Source organism: Hibiscus syriacus, unplaced genomic scaffold (assembly GCF_006381635.1).
Source record: "Hibiscus syriacus cultivar Baekdansim isolate YM2019G1 unplaced genomic scaffold, ASM638163v2 tig00110556_pilon, whole genome shotgun sequence".
NCBI lineage: Eukaryota > Viridiplantae > Streptophyta > Magnoliopsida > Malvales > Malvaceae > Hibiscus > Hibiscus syriacus.
Genome location: NW_024062779.1, coordinates 1,974,721 through 1,988,798, shown reverse-complemented (window position 1 = coordinate 1,988,798; position 14,078 = coordinate 1,974,721). Strand labels below are relative to the sequence as shown.

Sequence of the window (14,078 nt, the reverse complement as noted above, 5' to 3'; positions counted from 1 at the left end):
CATCATTTAAAAGATAAACTGGTCTGCGTTTTAACCAAAAATTCGTTCTTTTTAATAATAAAAAGGGATTCGTGGTTGATTACGTTTGGAGAAGGATTAGCACCCCCACAACGCCAAAAATTGGTACTCATTAATTATAAATTGTCTTTATTATTAGAAATTTAAATATTCAAAAATATATTTAATTCATAATTCTGTTATTTAATATAATTTTAAGAAAATCTATTAATTTATAAATAAAATATTTATTTATTTAGAAATATCAGAAAAAGACTTCTAGGTGCTTTAAGACAGCCCATTTCTTAATATTAAAAAATAAATAAATATTAATAAAATATTTAAAATATATATAATTTTAAATATTTATTTATTTAAAAATATCAGAAAATGGACATCCAGTTGCTTTAAGACTGTCCTTTCTTAATATAGAAAAATAAATAAATATTAGTTATAAAATTGTTCAGATAATATAATATTAATATGAATAAAATTTAAAAAATATAAAATGAATATAATAATATGAATAAAACTATATATATATTTTATAAATTCATTATGTAATTAAACATATTTATATAACTAAAATAATAATTAAATAATAATTAAATTACTAATTTAAACATATTGTAATTTAAAAGATAAATTAAATAATGACTGAAATAAATAAAATTAAAATAACGGGAATAAAATGTTAAATATTAAAAATTAAGAGCTTAATTTCGAATTATCACAAAAATCTAAGTATTAACAATGTGATTAAAATGCAAAATATTTAAACTTAATGTTCTAATTTCGAAATATCACAAGATCTAGAGGTATATATTGTAATTTAGCCAGAAATATTAATTATTTGGGTTAAAATAAATTTTATAAAACTATAAAGGACTAAAATAGTTATTTATCCTAAATATTATATAAGTATGATAGTGACTGTATTAGAAATAAATAGAAATGTGCATACCAAATTAAAAGTTAGTTTCAGTGGCTAAAATATAAATAAATAAAATTATAAAACCGAACCAAAATACTTATAAATTTGATTTAGTGACTAAAATGGAAATTTATAAAACTGTGGGTATTGCGGAAAGGGTTCACCCCTTTATGAAATTACGCATATACCCCTCTCCAAAACGGCGTCGTTTGGGAAGGGGTATAAATACCCTAATAAGGCTGGCCCTTCGGGCCATTCTCTTCATTTCCTCTCTTCCCATTCTCTCTCTATTTGAGAGAGAATTATAAAAGCTCTGACCTCTCTCTTCAATTCCCTCATCGGAGGGGAAAGAAACCCGGCCAGCAGCCGCGCTCCGGCGTCGACCACCACCGCCCACGGTGGCCGGGATTACGATATTACCTTCAAAATATAGATCTCTTTGATCTAAAGTCGAATCCGACTTTATTTACCCCTAAAAATCCTCTGTTTGTTATAGATCTAAAATAAAACGAAGAATATACCTTCGGTTCACGACGGTCTGGCGATGTTTGGGTTCTTCAAGGGTAAACTTCGATCCTTTTTTTTTCTTTTCGTTGATTGTGTTGGTTGTGCGTTGCTGTTCCCGTGTTGTCTATGTTGGTCTCCCCTTTTTTTCGTTGTTGTCTATCTCTCTTTCTTCATGTCTCTGTTCTTTTCTTTTGCAGGATCCGGTGGCTTTTATAGCCAGCACGACGTTCTGTTTGGACCGGTCCCAAGAGGGAAACCTCGGTGAGTCACCAAAGCTAGGCTTGGTGACTCACCGTAGGGAGTTGTGGGCTGCCATCTGGCGTTCTTGAGTTTTCCTTGAGGCGGCGGCGTGGCAGCAAGGCGTCGGCAGCATTTGGAGCGTCAACGTGGAGGCAGCGGCTGAGCAGAGCCCTAGGGTTATGATACCCTAGGGTTTTGTCTAGATGTAACTTGACCATTGGATCAATGCCAGATCTAACGGTAGTAAACTGAGGTGGCTGGAAGCTAGGGTTTGAAAACCCTAGCTGAAACTCCAAATGGTTTGGGCTTCTTGGGCTTGGTTCAAGTTGGGTCACTATTGGGCTATCCGGGTTGGGCCTGGAACTGTTTTAAAATGGGTCTCGATTTTGGGCCTTGTAATTTATTTATTAATAATAATAATAATAATATTAATAATAATACTAAAATATAATATTAATAAAAAGATGAAAAAATTAATGTCTACAATGGATATACTTCACATTTTCATATATCTCTTATCACTCATCATATAATACATCATTCACTTCACATGCACACATATGATCACTTAGCATTATCCTTTGGTAATACCGCTCATTACACATAATGTCATTAAAACATGGATGAATTATGCATATAATCACTTGCACGTAGAACAATTCCATATAAATCACATATCACATGGCTTATAACTTATTCTTATATTTTCTCATAAACATATACTCTTATAACTTCTTATCATAACCTTCTTATCACTTGATTTCATATAGCTCAATAGTCACGTGACTTATTTTATATACATTTATTCACATACTTTTTAATTACATAGTTTACTCCATTTCACCCATAGTCACATAATCACATAATTCACTTACATATATATCATTTTCATACCTAAATCATATAACACCTAAGTCTTCCTCGTAAAGTTATACTATATGTTCATATAATCTCATTTTATCCTATAAGTCAATACTTATCTTGACTCACTTTTCCATTTATTCACATAATTAATTATATCAATTTGTATAATTTTTTACACTATCCTGCATTTATATTGATCATGTAATCTATATCATAAGATATAATTTATATACTAAATTAATCCATTTATCTAGCTACATGTCACATGACTCCTATATCATAGTTTCTTTTAAATATAATTCTTCTCTAAACACTTAACTTATAATTTGGTATCATCATTTATATTTATGCACCCTAATTTACATACTATTCTCCTAAAGTCTTATAACCTTTTCTTATATAAACCCTTATACCATATAATATAACCTATACTTTATTATCTTATGATCACAATTACTTATATCAAATAATGCTTTAACTTACAACCTAGGTCACGTGTTTATTTCATTCTTTATGACTTTATCACACAGCTTATGTCACATTTCATACAATTTCATATTCCTTTATTACTTGACTTATTTCTTGTTCCTATATCTTCTCATATACATATAAATATATGCTTTCTCATCTTATAACTTATATTACATATGCATGCAATCTTAGAAGTTAATAATCAGTAACTCAGATAGTATTCTTGTATTATTTCATACATCATTGTCATATAACACATAAATACGCATCACATAACATGTAATGCAAGCATGTCACATTCACATAGCACACAATCTTAATCATGCTTCGACTCATGCTATCATATATTCAAAATATCTGGAACAGACTTATCATAAGTCCAATTCCCATGTAAAAGTACATATATTCCAATAGTATGCACTCACCTTGGCCTCACTAAGTTTCAATCCCCTTTTATAATTTCATTTCTTTCGATCGAATCTTAACTTTATAGTCATCCCAGAACTTGTTCGTACTCTATATCTACATAATCATACATTGATACATATCAGTATCCAATTGATATACTCTAATCTATCATTTCTTAGACCAAAAGAAAGGTATATTTCTATTTCCCTTTGAAGTGCATCGATACATTTTACAGTGTATCGATGCATCCCTTAACATGTGCATCGATGCATCCCTTAACATGTGCATCGATGCACTACCCCATGCATTGATACACAATTTACATTCGATATTTCCATTTTAATGGGTGTATCGATGCACTCCCTATGCATCGATGCACTCATTGCATTCGATGTTCATTTATTTGAGAGTACACCACAACCCCAAAATTATATCTTAAGCACGAAGATGTCTTGTTTTGACCTCAAATTCTACTTATTAATCTCTTCTTGTACCTTAAAACTTATCTATACATATGTAAACCTTCTTATAACACTATAACACTTTACCATCTCCCATAATTCACCATAATTCTTGAATCAAAGAATTTCATTAAATTTTCCATGTGTTCTAAATTCAATTTTATCACCTCTAACTTCTTAATTAACCCTTTGACAAGTCAAATTCATTCTTAGAACTTCAAAACCCTTTTTATAACAAAAGTTCATTTCTTAACTCTTAATAGAAATTCCTTTCTAATTCTCTCTTCTTGGTGTTTTAAACTTATATAAGCTTTCCTTAAGCTTATATAACCCCCAAAGACTCAAATCCAACTTAAGAATTCAAGAAATCAACAACTAAATCAAACTTACCTTTAAAGATGGAAGCCAACGTGAAGAAGGAAAAAGAAGAGATAAGCTTTCCAGATAACTCTCCCCATCCCCACATGTTATCTTCCTAAATAAGGAAGATAAAAATATCATCCAATCCAAATTACCATAATACTATTATAATCCTTTTATATTTACCCTTTTATCCAATAATTAAATATTCCTATTAAAATCCTTGAACTTTTAATTTTTCCTAAATTGATCCCCAAATTTCAAAATTCTCATTTTAGTCACTGACCCGGATTTCGAGATGTTACATTAAAATCTCCATATAGTAATTATATAGTTGGAACTGCCACGAAGAGTTTCTCTGACATTGTCATGTGTGGAGAAATGATCGAGAGAGCAGTCAAAAATGGCCAGATATGAGGCACTAGCCATACCGACAATGAGGAAAGAGCTTATATTAACATTGAGGGATCTTATCTAGCTAGTATGGGGACCAAACTTCATAAGGCATTCTGTGAAAAGACTCACATTAGTACAATTCCAATGACATATGAGAAGTTGCTCCCAATGCTAGTTGAGATGAATCTGGTGACTCCAGTTCATTCCAAACCATGAGAGTCCTATATCCTGAAGGCCATGATATTAACGCCATATGCAACTATCACATTGGGAGCTCAGGGTACAACACTGAGGATTATGAGGCATTAAAGCGCAAGGTCAAAAATTTGATCGATTCAGGGGCACTAACTTTCAATGAATGATGGGACATTCTGATCAGGAGTCGAATGGGGCATCAATTAGAAGTTTTGTTGCATTCTCATGCATATCATTTTGTTTGAACTTGTTTTTTTATCCATGTTTAAATATTTGTAAATCACTTGACTTTCGAACATTTTCAATAATATGTTTCATTCTTAGGAAATGAACATTGAACAAGTTTTAATCTTTAGTTCTTTGAATATCGAATGAATTACGTATTCTCTTAATTCTTCAAGAATTATAGATTTTTGACATATGGCAAGATTAGACCTATCTTAGCCCATCTAAATCAAAATAAAATCTCAAATTTTACCTAGAATAATTCCTGGTCACTGCCAAAGAACCAATTTTTTGACATTCACTCTCTTTGAGACCTTGAAACAATCTTTTCAAATTTGAAACATTGTATATATCCTTTCGATATACAAAAATCATACCCATACATTTTGTTGAGCCAATAAATTCACACCATCGTCTTCTTAGACGTCAAACCAACATTTTTTACCAATAAGTCCTATAGACATTGAGTACAAGATTGTTCACTTGAACATGAAGCTTCCTACAATAAGACAACATGGGTCATATCACATCAAGTTTCTGAAGATGAGCTTGTACAATAGAGACATGCTGAGAGAAAGAAGAAAGAAAAAGCAAAATTAATTCAAAATAATTATGTCATGCATTAATTACATTTTTTCAAGTGAATAAAGATTAATCCTAAAAATCTACCCCCTGGGGATATCTCTTATGTAAAGTCTTTCATGTATGAGATGATGAACGAATTTCTTTCTTTATCCATTCACAATAGGAGAAAATATATATCCCTTGTGTCCCCTTTTGAGCCTAAAATTTTATTTTCTTCTGATTCAACCCTTACCAAGGATCACCCTTCACACTAGGAGGCAAGATAGAGGAAATCTGCTCACATGAGTGAAGACATCGATTCAGAATAGATACCGAAAGGTGAACCAGATGCAGAGTGTAAGGTCAAATCACAGCAAAGAGAAAAAGAAAAAACAATGAGAAAAGAAACAAAGAGAAAAAAAAGCAAAGCAAGAAACAAACAAATAAAAAATGAAAAGAAAGAAGATAAGAAGCACACTCAAAGAGTCACTCGACTCAAATGACGCATCAGGCTTTAAACCATGCGATTGATCAAGCACAATTATTCTAGAATCGCTTCACTCGAAGATTATGGAACATCTAGAAATATGAACACATACGAGTAGATCCAATTTGAGCAAGAGAAGATTGAAGGCATCAAAGTGAATTTATCCTTGGTTCAATTACCCGCAAATACTTGTTTGAGCCTTTTATCTATTTCTTTCATTACCATGAACCACAACCTATATTACGTGCCTACAAAGTCCCTTCCAATCATACAGGGATTTCTAAACAGAAGAGACTTTCTTCAGATTTCATCCCGCCCATCAGGATTAATCTTTTATTTACAAAAGGTTTTCTAAAATCTTTAATGCATGATAGAGAAAAATAAAAAGGTGGTTCAAGATGTAAATTCTGAATAATGTCTTGAAACCAAAGGAGGACTCGAGTTGAAAACCTAAAAAGGCGACTCGAATATGAAGATTGTACAACTATTGTATAGAAGGCGATCGCATAAATCTCTTGATAAGGCATCACACAACCTGAATGAGAACATGAGAACTGGGAGTTGGAGAACAATTCCAATAAATGAGTACATAAGCTACTCCATCCGATCAGTGAACAACAAATAAATTAGAGCACCATACCTTTAACCAAACACAATAACCTGAGACTTTTTATCCTTTTCCTTACTTAACCATTTCTCAAATATAGCATTGATCTTGAAACTTGTCAAATAACTATAATTTATTGAAGGATTAATAGAGTGATTAATTCTTTGATATCCAATGAACTCTTGTTTTATGATTTGTCAATTGTGAAGCCGAAGAAGGGGCATTATTTTGAAAATTCACATATTATTTCTTCGTCAAGTTGTTTTCAAAAGAAGAAAAACATTTTCAAACAAGATAATCTCTCTGGAGCCATATCTTGGAATTCAACGAATATCTCTCTGAGGCTCAAGATCGAAGCTGGGGCAAGAAAAGATAAATTTTTGGGGCAAAATTTGATAGGGCAAGGAAAACAAATTATCTCCGGTCGATGTTTGCAAGAGTACACCCTGGTGGAAATACATACAAACTAAATCAATGATAAAATGAAGATTGTTATCCCAACTATTCTCCTTCCAAATTGAGAAAAACATACATCAACACATATATACATACATGATACATAAAATTTGCATGAAACATTTATTATCATGAGTATTCAAGACATTCTTATTCTCTCTTGAGGATGAATTCAATAAAACATCAAATAAATTTTATCTTGACATCCATTATAACATCAAAGATTAGGCATTCATAAATACATCATTTTGATCTCTCAGGAAATCAAATCTCGGAAAAGACCAGATGTCTCTAACCTGAAGAAACAATGATTTGACTTCCTGAAGTCAACAATCATATATTCTGAAGGCATTTCATCCACTAGCAGGAACAAGCAGATTATCAGTATCCTTTGATGTTGTTTCTCTCGAAACAAAATGTTGTCTCGCTAGAGACAGTTTCTTTTGAAAAAAAAATTGTCTCGCTTGAGACAATTTTCTAAAAACAAATTTTGTCTCATTTGAGACAATTTCTTGAAAAATAAATTTCGTCTCGCTTGAGACATTTTTCCTTTGAGATACAAATTTTGAATTTGTTTTACACTAAACAAAGTTGATCTCACTTGAGATCGTTTTCTCAAAAAAAAAAAACAAACTTTGTTTCGCTTGAGATAATCTCTCTAAAAACAAATTCTATCTCGCTTGAGACATTTTTCCACAAATTTTGAGAATTTTAAAACAAATTTTTGTCTTGTTTGAGACAATTTTTCTCAAAACAAATTTCGTCTCGCTTGAGACATTTTTTTCCTCTCTGAGATACAAATTTAAATCTGTGGTACTTGAAACAAAACTAACCTCACTTGAGATTTTCAAAACCGATTCCTATCGCTTGAGCAATTTACCCTTTTAAACATAATTTCTGAAATTGTTTCACTGGAAACAAAATTTGTAATCTATAAGTATGTTTCTTTTGAAACAAATCTTATTTTCCTTGAGACTGTTTCTTATGAAACAACCATTTTTGAGATCGTTTCTCTTAAAACAAATCTTATTTTCCTTGAGACCTTTTCTCATGAAACAAAAATCATCTTTGAGTTGTTTCTTTAAAAACAAATTTTATCTCTCTTGAGACAGTTTCTAATGAAAAACCAACCTTTGAGATTGTTTCCTTTGAAACAAATTTCGCCTCACTTAAGACGTAATCCATCTTTGAGTCTGTTTCTTTGGAAACAATATTTTGTCTCTCTTGAGACAATTTCTTTTGAGAAAAATCATTGAGTCTGTTTCCCTTGAAACAAAACAAGCATCTTTGAGATTGTTTCCCTTGAAATGAATTTTGTCTCAATTGAGACAGTTTCCCATGAAACACCGATCTTTGAGAACATATCCCTTAAAAATAAATTTTGTCTCGCTTGAGACAGTTTCCTTTAAACGTCATCTTTGAGTCGTTTCTTTTGAAACAAATTTTGTCTCTTCCGAGACAGTTGATTTTGAAACACATTATCTTTGAGTATGTTTCTTTTGAAACAAATCTTTGAGTTGATTTCTCTTGAAACCATAATCCCTAAAGATGGCCAAGAACTCTTCATCACGTATGAGACGTGCCCTTCCCCGACCAGACCTCCTCATCGCGTAGGAGTCGTGTCACCCTAGATAACCAGTAGTCCTCATCACGTAGGAACCATGTTATCTCCCTTCTTAAAGATGGCCAGAACTCTTCATCATGTATGAGTCGTGTCATTCCCTGACCAGCCCTCCTCATCACGTAGGAGCCGTGTCACCCATAAATAACCAGTCGTCCTCATCGCGTATGAACCGAGTTATCATCTTTCCTAAAGATGGCCAAAAACTTTTCATCGCGTATGAGCAGTGTCATCCCTCGACCAGATCTCCTCATCACGTAGGAGCCGTGTCACCCTTAGACGACCAGACCTCTTCATCGCGTATGAGCCGTGTCGTCCCCCAACACAAACACATCAAGTTTTAAAACAAAAAAAGAGAACCAGACAAAAACTGGTTATCTTTTTTGTCTTTGCCCTATTCTTGTTAACACAAGAATGTGTAAAGAGGGGCAGCTGTAGACACCCATTTTGTTCGGGTCTTTTTTTATTATTAAAAATATTATTATATTATTATTATCGTTATTTTATTATTATTATTATTATTATTATTATACATATTTTACATATTTTGTTTTGTAGGCTCATTAAAAACTCGGAGTCCGCAAGGATAACAGACCTAAGCCCAACTTAGCATATTAGGGTTTTAAACCCTAAAATAGATTAAGGTTTTAACCCTAATCCCTAACAGCAGTCACCGCCTTCAACTCCTCAGTTCCCAGTAGCCGCTCAAGCTGTATTTCCCTCCGACGCGTGAGCCTGCCGATCAAGCCGAGTTGTCTCCGACAGCCTCTCATCGAGCCGATCAAACATCAACTGAACATCATCCACAATAGCCTGCCAACAACCCAAATTAGAAAAAAAACAGTAAACAAATCACCCCTAAATCAAAAACCCATTAAAAAAATAAGATTAGATCCTGAATTTTCAGGATTTAATAGATACCAAATCAGAGAGACTTATCCCCTATTTTCCTATATCTCATCATATCTCACCCAAAGGCAGTGAACCCATTAAATGAAGCATACAACGAGACAGAGAAGGGTGAGGGCATTTGGGTTTTTCAAAGATTTGGGATTTTTGAGGGAAAAATCAGAGAGAAAAATACCGAGAGGGGAGAAACCATTCGGGAAAATGAAAAAACAGAAAAGAATATACGAGATTCAAACCAAAAAAATAGAGAGATGAGGGGTGAGATTTTACCTCATTAGGGTCATGAACTGTTGGGCTTTGGGGTTTGTATGTTCCCTATGGCCACCGATCCACGGTGGCCAGGGAGCCCTTGGTGTTCTGTTCTTCTCGGTGGAGAGGATTCAAGAGTGAAAGGAGATATTATAGAGAGGAGAGCAGCTGAGAGAGGAAAACAAAATGAAAATAGGGTTTTAAAACCCTTTTTGGGTCTTATAACTCACACGTGAAACGACGTCACTTTGGATCAAGGGAGTCTGTGCGTCCGAAAAAGGGGATAATTTCATCTTTGGTCCTTGTGATTGTGTAATCTCACCCCACGTGTTCTGGGCGTTCGAGGTTAATACCACATTTGATCCCTATAGTTTGTATGATTTCCATTTTCATCAGTCAATGAAAATTTTATTTCTTTGTATTTCGATTTCTTATTTTATTTTTATTGTAATTTTATCCTTTATTGCCTTTGAATGCTTTTATGTTTATATTTGGGCCTAGATCATTATACTTTAGATTATTTATATTTATGTAGTACATGTTTATATTAATTTATTTTAGTCATTTTTTTGTTATTGCATTTTTGCCACTGGTTTATGGGTTAATAATGATTTAGATACCTATATCTTTACCATGTTTTATATTATAGTCATCAGGAGGCTTGTTTTCTTTGTTTGTTCTGATTTTGACATTCTGTTTTATCTTTTTTCAATTTGGTCACTATGTATGCTATTCTGCTTGTTCTGAAATTGACTACTGATTTTATTCTTTTTCATTTTAGCCACTGATTTTTCTGTTTTTTATTTTATGACTCTGATATTGTATTTTCGATTTATGCATATTAGTCACTTGTGTATAAAGTTTATTTATTTTATGTTATTTGTGTTATGGTATGTCATATTTGCATGTTTACATTTTAACCTATGTTATAATATTTATGTACATATATCATGTTTCAAATGTACTTATGCATATACTAATTTATTTTTATTTTATTTCATGCACATGCTGTATCATATGTAATTATATACTTATTTATTAAGTTTAATTTTCTGCCTTTGTATATTCATGAATGAAAATGTAGTATTAATGTTTATTCTATTTTATTCAATGTGATTTATTTTAATTTATAAAATTTTCTATTTGCCAATATTTTAGTAATTTATTCGTAGATTTTTAAGAACTCGTATTTATAGAACAGGCGTAGAAAGTATCACTTGATCGAAGTGGTACAATCTAATACGACGTTTGAACTAAATGGAACTTGAAATAAATCAATTTTTAGTTTTTTATTGTTAATTCATTTTTATTTTACACTGAACAATGCAAGTTATGTACTTTATTTTATTTTTTGCAACTATCAAATTGCAATTTATATTCGATATGCATCTTTTACATATTTGAGGACGGAATATTCTTTAACAATAAAAAATAGTTGAAATAACTTTTCCAACGGAGGATTGTTAATTTCAAGATTTTTTATCAAGTTAAAGGATTTTCTTTAATTAATTAATTTTGAAGTAAATTAATTATATTTCAAAAAATGAATCGTAATTTAGCTTTATATTCGATTTATAATTTCCACTATTATAACAATGTGTAAGCGATTCAATACCAGTTTTTGGGCGTTGTGGGGGTGTTAATCCTTCCCTACGCGAAATCGACTCCCGAATCTGTTTAAATAAATCTTTGGTATAAGCAGACCATCTTTTGTCTTAAAAACGATTTTTCCTTAAAATTATTTTAAAAGACGTTTTCAGGTATTCGGTATACCTAACCCAAAGGTCGATGACGACTCTTTTATATTTTATTCAAATTAATTCCAAATCCTCAATTTTTCAAAATCAAAGTCATAACTGTTTTTAAAAATAATATTTAATTATTTTTTTCAAAAAAAAATTGTTATGCAGAGAGCCTTGGTTTTTCGCTTTCAGTGCACAGCAATCTTGATGTTGTTTTCTGCACCTTCTTCTCTAGCAAGACCACTTCCTCGAGGAGGTCAGTATCATTCAATTCATTTAAGTTTCCTCTTGTTCTGTTTGGTATATCTGCTTTCTTTGAATTCTGGTTTTTGGCGTTTTTTTTTGTTGCCATTTTTTACTTGGAGGAACTAACTAGATGTAAGGAATGTTTAGTGGGTCATTTTTGTTTCGAAATGCCAACTCATAATGGGTGTTTTTTGGGCAGACCCACTTTACTTGAACTTTCCGTTGAATGCGACGTATTTTCCAACAGAGGACTACTATGGCTACGGTAAAACTTTCGAGATAATGTTCTGGAAAAAATTAATTCACGAGATAAAGCACTCCCAAGATTAATTGTTCAAATAAGGTGAAATCCACAGTGTTGGTCGTAGGTCGCCATGCATTCCGGGCGACCTACTAGGTCGTCATGTCTTCCCCGCGAGCTACAAGAGATAGCATGTGCCATGCACGTCCCAACACGCTGGGCATCTGAGGCCATCCGACCGAGGCTATCCGAGAGCATCAGAGGCCATCCGAGAGCATCCGAGGCCATCCAAACGAGCTATGCGAGGGCATCCGAGCGAGATATGCGAGGGAATCCGAGGGCAGCCGAGCGAGGGTAGGTCGCCCGGAGTGCATGGCGACCTACAAGGTCGCCCGAACGGCATGAAGACCTATGTGTTGGGACGTGCATGTGCCATGCAACACGTTCATTCTCTCTGTTTGAGCAAGGGTAGGTCGCCCGGAGTGTATGGCGACCTATAAGGTCTCCCGGAGTGCATGGCGACCTACAAGGTCGACCGGAAGGCATGGCGACCTACGGCCAACACTGTGGATTTCACTCTATTTGAGCAATTAATCTTGGAAGTGCATTAGCTCATGAATTAATTTCTTTCAGAACATTATCTCGAAAGTTTTGCCGTAGTCATAGTAGTCCTCTGTTGGAAAATACGTCGCATTCAACGGAAAGTTCAAGTAAAGTGGGTCTGCCCCAAAAAACACCCGTTATGAGTTGGCATTTCGAAACAAAAATGACCCACTAAACATTCCTTACATCTAGTTAGTTCCTCCAAGTAAAAAATGGCAACAACAAAAAAACGCCAAAAAACAGAATTCAAAGAAAGCAGATATACCAAACAGAACAAGAGGAAACTTAAATGAATTGAATGATACTGACCTCCTCGAGGAAGTGGTCTTGCTAGAGAAGAAGGTGCAGAAAACAGCATCAAGATTGCTGTGCACTGAAAGCGAAAAACCAAGGCTCTCTGCATTTATGTTTAGTTTTTTTTCTTGGGGGACTGAGAAAATTCAATTGGCTCTTTCGTGAAGGACTTGGAAAAATAGAGTAAGAACGAAATTTTCAGTTAATTATCGTTATGTTGATTGTAAAGGGGCCCCACAATAATCCAAGCGTTGATGATTGGTTAATCTTCTATACATTTTAATCAACGGTCAATGATTTTTTAAACAGGTTTTTTTTTTGTTTATATTTTCATTTTCCTTATATAAAATTATTGGCTAAAAGCAATGCGCAGATCTTGTACTATAGTACAAGGGCATTTTGTCCATATACATAATGTCATGATAAAATTTAAGGTTATTCGTAGTCTATTTATTGCAAAAAGATATCAATAATAACTTTAGAAAAAAAACCTAGTTTTCTCTCGTTGGTGTGCATTTTATCTTTTTTTTTCATCTCTGTTGATCAACGACAACATTAATTTTAATGTTGATTGTCGACCGTCAGTATTTTTTATTGTCTTTTTCTTCTTTATATCATATCTTTCTTTTGTTTTTTTTTTATTTTCAAAAAGTCTGTCTGTGTTGCACGTTTTTATATGTCTTCATGAAATGTTTTCTTATGTTTTTAGCATGTTTTTTTTCAGTTTTTTTTCTTCATAAATCTCTGTTCTAAGAGTTGATTTAACATCGCTACGACCAAAGCCGGCCCTGGGCCGGGGCAAAAGGGGTGCCCGCCCAGGGCCCATAAAAGTTTTATAATTTTTATACTATATATTTTTTAAGCATAAACACATCAACATCGCCATTTGGAAGAGGAACAAGGCCCTGGGCCGGGGCAGAATGGTTGCTACTATTTGTTTATTTTAATAAAAAAATTAATATCAATTTTATACTATATATTTTTTATAATTTTTTTAAAAT

At 33.0% G+C, this 14,078-nt stretch overlaps 1 pseudogene; it reads right to left on the bottom strand.

The window, feature by feature from the left end:
• The window catches only part of LOC120131824, a 45,886-nt pseudogene extending 32,700 nt beyond the window's left edge, over positions 1-13,186 (bottom strand).
• Between the last annotated feature and the right edge of the window lie 892 nt (positions 13,187-14,078).